Source organism: Halichoeres trimaculatus, unplaced genomic scaffold (genome assembly GCF_033239565.1).
Source record: "Halichoeres trimaculatus isolate MK-OKI-2021-1 unplaced genomic scaffold, fHalTri1.1 fHalTri1_scaffold_18, whole genome shotgun sequence".
Lineage (NCBI taxonomy): Eukaryota > Metazoa > Chordata > Actinopteri > Labriformes > Labridae > Halichoeres > Halichoeres trimaculatus.
Window position 1 is genome coordinate 30,374,911 of NW_027437196.1, and position 12,692 is coordinate 30,387,602.

At 43.3% G+C, this 12,692-nt stretch overlaps 1 long non-coding RNA gene across 2 annotated transcripts; it reads left to right on the plus strand.

Annotated features, from left to right (window-relative positions):
- Nucleotides 1-276: 276 nt before the first annotated feature.
- LOC141807670 (uncharacterized) lies at nt 277-4,118 on the plus strand. 2 transcript variants are annotated; one of them, XR_012599854.1, is made up of 9 exons: nt 280-330; nt 1,508-1,705; nt 1,796-2,273; nt 2,485-2,871; nt 2,980-3,092; nt 3,189-3,260; nt 3,355-3,478; nt 3,572-3,752; nt 3,844-4,118. It is a non-coding gene; the product is annotated as an uncharacterized LOC141807670 (long non-coding RNA). The 2 variants fall into 2 exon arrangements; XR_012599855.1 differs by lacking the exon at nt 1,508-1,705 and having other exon boundaries at nt 277-330.
- Nucleotides 4,119-12,692: the final 8,574 nt, after the last annotated feature.

Here is a 12,692-nt window from a genome sequence, read left to right on the forward strand (position 1 = left end):
AACATACTCTAATTTCAGCCTCCTCGGTCAAAGCATTGATTTTTAATGAATTTAAAGGGATTTCATGAGTTAGGACCTGAGTGTGTAACTGGTCTGGAAAGCTTAGCAGCTTTCTGTTTGCCTGGAAAATCCTCATTTAAATTTGGGTTACTTTTATTGATCAGAAAGTCACCCATATTGAATGACTTTTTGCTTAATGGATTAATTGACTAGGGGGCGGAGCCAGTGAACGAATGAGAGAGGAGCTGTTAGTCCACGTGCTCGTTCTGCGTGAGAGGACGAACAGTGCAGCATCGTCACACATGTTTGGGACCGGATTCACTTTGAGACGTGAGTAAGAATTCCTCTACATAATCTTAATTATTTAAACGTGTTTAATCTGCTAAATCTTGACGCCTTTCACTGGTTAAAGCTTCGTGCTGCAGCCGTAGGCCTTCGGTGATTTCACGCATGAAAAACACGCCATAAAACGGTGTTTAATCTGCTAAATCTCGACGCCTTTCACTGGTTAAAGCTTCGTGCTGCAGCCGTAGGCCTTCGGTGAGTTTTATCATAAAAAACACGTCATTAAACGGTAATTAATCTGCTAAATCTCGACATTTTTAACAAGTATGAGTTTCAATGAGGATTCTTTTGTTTGATAATGGAATCTGTGGGTTTTTTTTTTTTTTAATTTAGAGCTAAAATGTGACGTTTAATGCTCCATTGATGACTTGCTGCAGCCTGCGCCTTCCGTGATTTTAATCATGAAAAACACGCAATAAAACGGTAAATAATCTGCTAAACCTTGACATTTTTAACAAGTATAACCTTGTTTTAATGATGATACTATTGTTTTATGATGGAATCTGTGGTGTTTTTTTTTTATTATTTTTTATTTTTTTTAAAAGCTCAAATGTGACGTTTAATGCTCCGTTCATGACGCGCTTTAGCCTTGCGCCTTCGCTGCGTATTATCAGGGAAAACACATCATTAAATGGTAATTAATCTGCTAAATCTTGACATTTTTAACAAGTATAAACTTGTTTTAATGAGGATACTATTGTTTTATGATGGTATCTGTGGTGTTAGTGAACTTTTTTTGTTATTATTATTCATTTTTCTGCTGAAATGGAAAGTTTAAGGGTCCGTTGATCACATCCTGCATCTGTGTGCCCCGGTGATTTTATTAATTGTTTTTTTCTCTTTTTTTTCTTACCGAAAATGACAAAAACTAAGGAGACAGGGGAGTGCCCCCTCTGCTGTTTGGTGTGGCCAAGCACTTGAAACACACATATTAACCACTATGGCCACCGGTCGCGTCCGCTTGGGTGGCGGAGTGTGCCCCATAGTGCTGTGCAACACATACGTGTTGCACTTAGAAAAGCACTTGCTGTGCAACACATACGTGTTGCACTTAGAAAAGCACTTGCTGTGCAACACATACGTGTTGCACTTAGAAAAGCACTTGAGGGCACACAATGATGCCACCCAGCGACGCATCAATTTCAAACTGTCCCGTTTGCAGAAGGAGACTGGGCTGGCCCAGCTGGCAGCCCTGAGGGCCTCCAACCCAGCCCCTCCTCTGGTCAGCAGGCTGGACCTTCAGCAAGAGGAGGATGATTCAGAGGAGGGGCCAGCCGCATGTCCTGGATGTGCAAATTTACGCCAGCACATCCGGGACCAGGATGAAACAATCCGCGACTTGAGGCAGGAGGTCCTCCGGGTGAATGGATGAAAGAACCCACATCAAAGTTTCTTCTCATTCACTCTCATTAGAGCTCTATGAGAAATGTCTTTCTCCCTTTCTCCACAGCTGCAAAACCAGCAAGAGGTGGCGAAACCATTTCAGAGAGTAGAGATCCTCACAACCTATGCGGTACCCTGGCTGATCTACTCTGCTGATCATGGCAACGCGGGTGTCGCTACTCTTTCTGGGTGTGATAGACTGATAATGGGGGCTGTGAAAGCCTGGCTCCACTTGGATTCGTCCACCACTGACGGGCTCTACTCCTCCACCAAGGACGCAGGGTTGTGCATACCTAAACTGGGGGCCTTGGTCCGTACCACCCAGTTGTCCAGGTTATCTAAACTGAGGACCTCCGATGACCAGTTTCTGAGGGCAGTTGCTGCGAGGTCTACACCCCAGAAGGTGGTTGACAACCTGGAGTAGATGGTGAAGCAGGCAGGTAACAGCCTCTTGACAGAAAAAGACAGGAAGAACGGAAGACATGGCGTACACTTGAGTTTGAGAAGTGGATGAAGCTTCGGTCCCAGGGGTTGGGATCAGTCTAGTAAGTTAAACACATTTAAAAGTAAAAAATATCTCTATTTAGTCAGCCTGTTTGTTTTATAATGAATTCATTTATTTTATTTGTTTTTCATTTATTTATACTTTTTGACTTTTTCCTAATATCAGCTTGATGCAAGAACCCACATCAAAATTTCTTCTCATTCACTCTCATTAGAGCTCTATGAGAAATGTCTTTCTCCCTTTCCCCACAGCTGCAAAACCAGAGAGGGGTGGTGAGGCAGGCGGAGGCCCGCACAGCCGCTGCAGCCTCCCCAGCCAACGCAGCCTCCCCGGCCGCCGTGGCCAGCGCATCCAGCGCAGCCTGCGCAGCCTGCGTAGCCTCCTCAGCTCTCCTCAGAGGAGAGCAGTGAGGAGGAGGGCTCGGAGGAGGAGGGATCCTGGGGGGAAGCACCACCACAGCCGGACCAGCCGAAGCCGGAAAAGCCGCAGCCAGCCCTGGATAGCTCCTTGGAGGAGGAAGCCTCCTCCTCCGAGGTGCCGCAGCCACAGCTGGAAAAGCTGCAGCCGGACCAGCCGCAGCCAGGGGAGGGTGGAGCCCCTGGTGGAAAGAAATTAAAAAAAAAACAAAGCACCTGGAGGTAAGGAGACAGTAGAAGTGAATGTGATAGGATAGAACAGAGTAGAATAGATCAGAGTAGAAAAGTATACAACAGTTTATCACACAAAGCTTTTCACTCATTTTCCAGCCAAGCAGGGAGGAGGCTGCCTCCACCACATCGAGGTGGAGGGGCAGAAGGCAAAGGTGGAGCCAGAGACCTCCAGCGACAAGATGAGCGAGACGCTTAGTTGGTGGCTGATGGTAACCATACTTACTGAGAGGAGAACCCTGTGGAAAAAAGAAAAGACTTTTGAGCATACTTCATGGTTACAACTTTGACATGTTTTTGTCTTTTAGGAGGGGGACCAGAGAGGCGTCAGTGTCCGGGACGCCATCCAGGACATCCTGGAGTCTCAGAGGCTGGAACTAGTGAGTGACAGGAAGTTTTAAAGCTATGATGTGCAATGTTTGATAATACAAAAACAACTCAACACAAATCTGTCTGGATTTCTTTTCCCTGAAGGACCAGAGCCCAGCCAAGGGGAAGTCTCCTCCCTCCTAGAACCTCCCCAGGGTTCTTGTAAGAATTTTTGGAGGGAGGAGCAAGGCCTTTCGGTTGCGAAACATTTGGTTCCCCACCTCGATCGGTAAGGAAAAACACAGTGTGCACACATGTGCGGAAGTGTTGAACGCTGTCATGCTAAGTCTCCGTCTGTCTCATCTTTGTCGTGTCTTCACAGCTAAATACATGGAGGAGTACTCCATCTTTGTGTTCTGCCCCGAAGGCAGCGTCAGGATGCAGGAGAACGCTGTGAGCAAGGCCAGCCGTGAAAAGGCCTTTGTCAAGTTCATGATGGTTGGGTGGGAAATTCCCTCATACTGGACAAGGGAATTTTTATACAACCTGCCCCACCTGAAGGCGTAAGTGTTGATCTTTGTAACCAGTGACTGGACACCATGACAGAGACTGACTCCTTACCCCTCTGTTTCTGTTTTTTGTCTTTTTTCACAGATTCCCAGCTGTCCTCAGGGCGATCTGGGGGAGCATGGGTCAGGGGTTCGAGGATGAGATTGCAGGGAACAGCCAGGCACGGACAGTGGAGGTTGATTACCAGGGAGAGGCAGCAAGCCTTGTTTGTGCCTTCAGCCCATATATTGGGCTGATATATTGATATATTCTTACCCCATAAACAGGCTATGCTTGCTTTGAATCCCTGACCTTTTGTGTTTGGGTTGTTCTCAGACTGCCTATTACAGCTGCACAAAAGCTTCTTGATTACATGCTGTCCCTGAAAAATAAATGCAAAAGATATTTAGACATGTTCTTTGCTTTGACAGTGGTTTGTACAACGAAAATAGGGAAATAAGTTCAGAGCTACATCATCAGAAGCTCATTTGACATCAGGTTTCTTCTTTGGTATCACTGCTATTAGATATGATACAGATCCTGTTGGAGCAGTCATTCTGGATTCAGATCTATCATTCTCTAGCGGGTGTCTTCCAGTATTTGGTTTGGGTGTTAGGATTTTAGAGTGATTTGGAATCATCCTTCAGTTCTTCAGTCATTGGGGAAAAACAAAATGTCCAAGCACAAATTGTATTTTCTACAACAGCCTGCAGCGTCACAGAGTCTGAGGTGATGCAAAAATACAGGAGCAAATAAGGAAAGTTTCATTTCAAAATAAAACAATCATTTTATTTTGTAAGTCACAGTGAAAGTGAGAAGAAGTCTACTTCTCTCCTTCTAACTGAAAAGCGCACACCTACACACTGACACAGTGCAACATGTTCTCCAGCACTGTGTAACAGATTGTTAGAATGGCCATGGTAATTATGCCCTCCAAGACTGCAGATAGGGACCTTGCTTTCTGATTGAATGCTGGGAAAACTAGAGGGAGGGGAGCCTGGCATGATGGCACTATAATAAGCACGCATAGCACAGGGCTGACTGATAAATAACTGTGGCTTTTCAGCTTTCCAGGCTGTTGATTGCACATGAGCGTATTTGCTCTGTGTGGGCTTTCAGACCTGATTCACGACACTAACAGTGAGTTGCCTTTAAACAGAGGAGGACAATGACAGAAAATAACCACCCTCCAAGCTGTAAATTACTCCACATATTCCAGCCCAGTGTCAGTTAATTTTTTCATGCTGCAATTACTATAAGTGACTTTCTTATCTGAGTCATCAGCAGCCTCTCTGCCCCTGTGCCATGCTTTACAGGAAGTGCTTTGTTTCATTAAAGCTGAATCCTGGGGACTTGGAGATTTATTTGAAGAATTTTGTGCATTTAAAAGGAAAGGAGATGAAGTGTCAAACTCAGCCGTGAAAAGGTTAACTGCAGCACTTAGCATTCTGGAAGAATCCAGCTTCAACCTGAGAGTCAATCTGTCATTAAATCACCAGCAGCACCGTCTCTGCTGCACGCAACGTGAGGACATCAATAAGCCATCTCTAGCAGAATCAGGTTAGGCTGCTGAATTGATCATTGTTATCCTGATGGCCATGTGCCATTGGCATTACAAGGCTGGATCCATGGGAGGGAAGTCGTTTTCAGATAAGGCAGGTCTGAGATGTCTCCTGCTCAGGCTGTGGTAAACGTAGAGGTATATGGCATTGTGTCCTGAGGTTTAAGGTCGAAATCATCCCTTAGGACTCAAATCTTTCTCCAATAGTTGCCTGGGAGTTACTATTGTACCTTAAACAAGAATGACGGGTCTGACAATACAACTGAGATAGAGTCCAGGATTGTCTGTTGTTCTGTGAATGAGCTGTTTTACCACAGAGGAATACTTCATGGATCAAAACTTCAGCGCTGCTTCAGTCAAATGTTGATTTTACTGTTACATATTTTCAGATGTAATCCCTACACTGTAAAAAATGTTTCTGCTCATTTTGGTACCCCTTGGAAATGCATAATTACTTTCATTTTTTTCTCTCCTGGAACTACATTTCATTATGATAATAATCTGAATACCCAAGTTTAGACAGACTTATATGGTCATTTTATAGTTCAATGAGCTCCATTTCCACAATATTCCCAACACTCATATCGAAAGGTGCCTCTTCAAGTGGATTACTTCCAGGAGAAAAATAAACACTGGACCCCCTCTCTAGTGGATGAATTGTTTAAATGTTGGATGTCCCTCCAGTTGTTTGCTAGTTAACGACTGCCTGGTGGATACCTTTCAGTGGATGACATTAATAAAAGTGCTCTCTGGATGCTCTTCATGCACAGAATGCAACAAATGCTCTCTAAGGTACTCTTTTAATAGACTAGGGTTCATCATTTTGCCTTTGATTTAAATAAAAATGTTGAAATAAAAATAATATTGCAAAAATAATAAGCTAGGTTTTACCAGATTTGAGCACCAGGCAGGAAGATTTTTTTTAATAACTTGCAGCCTGACCAACCAACCAACCAGAATGCAGGGAATGAAGTGATGGAGTGTAAGACACTTAGCATATCTGGAGGGAGGACCCCTTACCCCCTGTTTGTGGGTTTGGTTTTTAAATTCAGGCTTCTTGCAGACCAGACTGCTTAACCCCTACTTCACACATACAGCATGAGTGCTGGGCATGCGTCATTCATACTGGATGTGTCTCTGAAGTGCCATGTGGAGCCACTCGGCTCAGGGCAGCGTCCATAGCAGCTGAAAACCTGAGATCACAAGATCACAGAAGAGCCACATGTTTCTGCAGGAATCCCACCATGACAGTGTACTTGTATGGTGTTAATTAGTGTGTAAAACTCACCTGGTCCTCCCCAAACTTCAGCACCTTCAGTCCCTCTTCTGCCTGTTGGTGTACTAATAGGAAGAATATGTTGTGTTTTATGGAATAAGAAGTTAATCACCTCTATAAAATCAGGTTTTCTCTGGATCTGACCAGTTTTGATAAACAAGAGTGAGATTTATGACAGAAAGCCCGGACATGGAGCTTTATTATTTATTTATTTCTGATTTCCTATTTGGGAATCTGTGCAGAGATTGATGCATTTCTGCATCACAATGCGTCAAAAAAAGAAAGCCTCACAGTTTAACAACAGTACACAGCCATTGGTGATCGTGGCGCTGATGGACAGCAGTGTGTGCTGTGTGAACACAATGATTGACGAGAGTGGTTTCTAAGTACGGCGTAATGTACGGCGGCATGCAGCGCAGCACTGCACAGTGCTCATGCTTTATGTGTGAATCAGGGGTCAGGTTCTGATCAGCCCACATTTATGTTTGATGGACTAGAACAGAGGATATGCAACCAGCTAATGAAACAGAATACAACAAATGAATAGAAAACTAAAAAGCTGACCTGATGGTCCTCTGTGGGTGATCATGAAATATCACATTTTCATTTGTTTATTTATCTTTTTGTTTATTTACATTGGTTGGTCCTTCTTTCTGTGTTTCTTTTTTTCTTTTTTTCTTTTTTTTTTTTTTGTCCCTGCCTCCCGGACAGCCTGATTATACCTCTGGCAATTGAGCAGTTTTTTTGATGAGTGGTCAGCCTTTGAAGTTCTGTTGAGGAATAATGTCTCTTCAAAACTTAACTAAGTACAAGCTAGCTCAAAACTCACAGCAAAAGTGCAGTGAGTATCCAAGAACATAAATGAAACCAAAAGGAAGAAAGAAACAAAGAAGAAAAAAGCTGTTTAAAAATGTGTTTATTCCCATGTTCATATGACAGAAGCAGTGTGGACATCTTCTTTTGATCCATAATCCAACTTAACCTCAGACGCTCTCATACTGTGAATACATGGTGCAAACTTCTCATGTAAGAGCCATATCCAAAAAAAAAAAAAAAAAAAACCTGGTTGGGTTTCCAGACTGCTGCTGCTCAGCTGGTCCTAAACTGCAACCTCTGGTCTAAAAATATAGAGCCAATGCAAAAGTGCTAAAACCTGCAGTTGTTCAGGAGTCTGCTTGAGGCTGGCTGCAAAAACACCTGAAAACACATACACTCCAAGACAAAAACAGGTGATCTAAAAAGCAGAAGTAAACACACTAACAGTATTTCTGATTCGTCCCTACGCATCGAAACTCTGAATCAGGAACAGATGGGTGACGTAGCAGAGACTTTGGGCCTCATCTGCTAATAAATGCGTAGAAAAGTTCTTACTCTGTGCACAAGTTGAGTTTTTACGCAAAATCACTGCCGGATTCATGTCACGTGCGTACCAGCACGTATGTTAGTAAATCAGAATCATTCTAAATGAGGTGGAGGCAAGAAAAAACACTTTTTCAAAGTGTTTCAAGTGGAGTAACAATGATGCACAAAAAGGATATCTGGGTTCTCAATCACAGAAGCCGTCAATGTGGTGTCACCTGAGGTCCGCACCGTGGATCAGGTAAAAATAAGTGGTTTGATGTTAAGGTGGACGCAAAGAGGATAGATAGATAGATAGATAGATAGATAGATAGATAGATAGATAGATAGATAGATAGATAGATAGATAGATAGATAGATAGATAGATAGATAAAATACTTGATTCATCCCCAAAGGGAAATTCATGTTGTTTGGGCTCATCTTCCGATTAAAGAATTATACACTCTGATGGCTGCAGGGAGGAACGATCTTCTGTATCTCTCAGTCCTGCAGCACACAGAGGTGAGTCGTCCCCTGCTGCTGTTTCTCTGGACAATGATGGTGTGAAGTGGGTGATCAGAGTGACAAATGATGGCCTCCACTTTCTTCTGTGTATACCTTTCCACCACAGCCTCCAGTGAGTCCAAACTGGATCCAACCAGGGAGCAGTGGCGTTTTCTCCCGGAGGCCAAGGGAAGCCATGCTTCCTCTCTTTTTTTAGACTGTAGCTGTGATTTAATGAAAATATTCCTTTTTAACAGTTTCGATACTTCTTCTGTGTTTTGTCACCGTCATCTCTTCCTTATCCCTCTCCTCTAGTTATTGAGCATTTTACAATGTGTAAAACAGCGCCCTCGTAAATGTTCTGTGGCGAATGCGTGGTGAAAATACGATACTGCATGCTGTTGTCCGCAAGGAAGCCAAGCTGAGTTGGCATCCCTTGGTGAAAAAAAACAAGAATGATTAACCAATCAGATGAGGCCGTGGTCATGACACTGCTCATCTGTGATTGACCAAGACTGTGCCAAGGGAAGCCACCCCGTCTTTGGCCTCAAACCAATCAAATCACAGTATCGTCATCATCGAGCCACTGAATGAAATCAGGGAGGTTGGCACATTAGCAGTGTGCGTGAAGCGGCCAGTTGTGTGTCTAAGTGGGCGGTTGAATGAATTAATAAGATGTTTAAGCTAAGTCAAGAGGACAATGTACATGTGTGAATGAGTGAGTGAGGGTGGGAGAGCTAAAGGGCGTGTGTCGGTGTTCAAAGTAAGTAAAACGAGCGCTCTCTGGGCACTCTAACAGGTCCGTTACATGAAATAGCGATACAAACTGCAACATAGCCTTTTATGTACCCCACTCCCTAAAAAAAAAATACAGATAACCAGATAACAGGCTTTGTCTCACTTGGCTTCCTCAAAAAAATTCTCCACGCCACGCCACTGCCAGGGAGCTAGCTCTCTTCACCAGTTTTTCCAGTCGCCTCTTGTCCTTCAGCTTTAAACTATTTCCCCAGCAGACTGCACCATAAAACAAAGCACTGGCTACCACAGACTGATAAAACATCTGCAGCAGCTTTCCACAGACATCAATTGATCTGAGCTTCCTTAAGAAAAAGAGACGGCTCTGCCCCTTCTTAAAGAGTGCATCTGTATTAAGGGACCAGTCCAACTTGTTGTCCAGATGTAAACCAAGATATTTGTAGGTTGGCACCACCTCCACGTCCACCCCATGGATGTTAACTGGCTGATGGCAGAGCCCAGACCTTCGGAAATCCACAATCATTTCCTTTGTTTTTGAGGTGTTCAGTAGGAGACAATTTCTATGACTCCAGTCACAGAAAGCTTTTATCAGATCCCTGTATTCAGATTCCTGTCCATTTTGGATACACGCCACAATAGCAGTGTCATCGGAGTATTTTTGGATGTGACAGGACTCAGAGTTGCATTTGAAGTCTGCAGTATAAAGTGTGAATAGGAATGGAGCCAGAACAGTTCCTTGTGGAGCCCCCGTGCTGCTCATGACCGTCCCAGAGACGCAGTTTCCCAACCTGACAAACTGTGGCCTCTCTGTGAGATAGTCTGTGATCAAGGAGACAAAGGATGGGTTCACTCCTATGTCTTTGAGCTTATCTCTCAGTATCATGGGCTGGATAGTGTTAAATGCACTTGAAAAATCAAAGAACATAATTCTTAGATAGGTGCCAGGTTCTTGGAGATAACACAGGGCACGGAGGAGCATGTGTATACTTTTCTCCTGTGTTTGTCTGGAGATCCAACATGTAACCATGGCTGCATTGTTTATATGTGAAATTAGCTGCTAGCAGCCTGTAGCATGTCAGTACTAACTGGTGTAGGGCCTGATGATTTCCCTCGAGCTGAGGAGGAGGAGGAGGTGAGGACGACGTGCTGGTTCTCGGGTGTGAGCTGGGAGGTGACGACGTGGACCTGTCCTTCCATCCATCGTTATCATAAATAAAATATTTTCTATTTCTATTTTCTATTTAGACATGTTCTTTGCTTTGACCGAATGGTTTGTAAAACTGAGAGAGGGAAATAAGTTCAGGTGGAAACATTTTAAAATGATGTTTGATAGAAAATGTCCAAGGGTCAACCTTGTCCCTGTCTGTTTTTAATCCCATAATGAAGTTATGCTAGTCAGTGGAACTGTCAGGTGATACTGATCAGTGCAGTTAATCTCTCATGGCTTTGTGTTCAATCAGTCTTTTTTCCTTCCAAAGTCATTAAATTCTGAGGCACAAGGTACTCTTTAGTCTCTTCATGGGACACACTGGGCTTTTATCTCTGATGTGAATCCATCAGCAGCATAATTGGAGCTTCTAAAGTGGTTGCCCTGTAGGCGAGACAAACCAGACAGAAGAAAAACTAAAACATTATTTGGTTAATGTGTTAATGCCAATTGAAATGAAAAAAATAATCTAGGGGAAAGCACTCTGAAAGTATGAGATAAAAGAGAAGTAACTGAAGTAACAGGTTTGAGGAAAAAAAAAATCTGCCTCTTTTTGCCTGTTTTCCTTTTTCACTTATGCTGTATGTCCACCAAGTGGTTCGTCAATTGCGGTGTCCTTTAAAAAGTGGAGAAATGTACTGATTGTTTCCAGGTGGTGCAAAGCTAATCTATCTGTCCCCACCTGTGGAGGGGGCTGAAGACACCCTACAATCTGTTGACTGAGAGAATGGAGAGAGGAAAGCTCATACTGAACTACAAACCACAACAAAGTCCACACTGGTGTCAAGTATAGGTAGGTAACTGTGCAATGGTTTGGAAAATAACAACAAGCCAACATCAGCTGAAGGAAACAATGATTCACTAAAACTCAGGATGAGAAAATCCGAGATGCATATCTCTGTCTTGGATTCATGGTGAATGTGGCGTATAAACATTAGGAAAACTATGTAATATCTGATCAGCTAAGGCGCATCATAGATATGACGCGCGTCCGGCAGTCCCGCACATTAGTACATCTGATGCCGCCACGATCTGCTCTGTGGACTATAGGCTCGATATCTTCCATTCAAAGTGAGGCTGTTACTGTTGTTGTCTGACAGTAATGTCACTTAACAGTGCAGCTGATGTATGTGTGAATATTTGACCTAAATACCTCCCGAAACGCTCGGCGTCTTTGGGGGCAGCGCCCTCTGCTGGTGAGAGTAAAGACGCAGACAGAAAACTCCATCTCCAAGCTGCTGTTTTTAGTCACTCACTGAAAAGATAAGTTCAACCTGAGGTACCCTGCATCACGTATTGCTTATAGCGGGGTGAGGACAGTTTCGTTCTTAACGTTCGCCTTTTTTCTGTAAAAGTTGTGAGAGGATGTCCAGGACACATTAGAGGTGATTTCTTGATCATAAATAAAACAAAAAGACAAAGCCACTGAAATTCCAAGTTGAAAAAAAAAACCACATTTATAGCGACTGGCCCTTGATTATGGTCTCAGAGGGTTTTTTTAATGAGCTTTTATAAACAAATTAAGAGCTGTGAAAGTTTTGAGAGGATGTCCAGGACACACAAGAGGTGATTTGGTGTCAATAAATGAAAAAATGTCAAAGGTGTTGAAATTATAACCTGGAAAAAGCACATTTTCATCGACTGGCCCCTGATTATGGTCTCAGTGTTTTTTTAATGACCTTTTATAAACTAACTAAAAACTGTGAAAGTTTGAGAGGAGAAATCTACTGAAATTGTAACCTGAAAAATTGTATTTTTAAGGCAAAATGTTGTTGATGATGAAGATGGAATGGATGTGAATACGGAAAGCAGGAAAGCAGTGTAACAGAACTGCTTGTGCTAACAAAGCACTGCTAGCTTGCTACACGGCCACACACAGAATTGCACCACATGTGATCACAGAGAAGCTCATATATCGTCTGCTGCTGTTGACATGGTGTCTGTGATGATTGGTGAAGAAAGCGCTGCTAAACTAGGATATTTCCCTGTTCTACGACACAGCAGCAAGGAGTAAACATGATGTCTCACAGGATCTGGAAGATCAGCTACCTACAGTGACTTGTCACAGTGACAAATATTTTTTGTTTGTTTGCGTTGATGCTGGTTCAAGGTCCCACATGTACCAAGATCTTTTTTTTTTTCTTTTTTTTTGGTAGCCCTCCACCAAGATATTGTGGACATCATAAATGGAGGTTCAAAAGAAGTCAGACAAAGACGTCGTCTGGAGGAACAGTCTGCACCTTCAGGAGGCCGGACGTTCAAAAATGACGCTGAGAGGATGTCCTTTGATCACCTCTGCACAGTGGGAGCC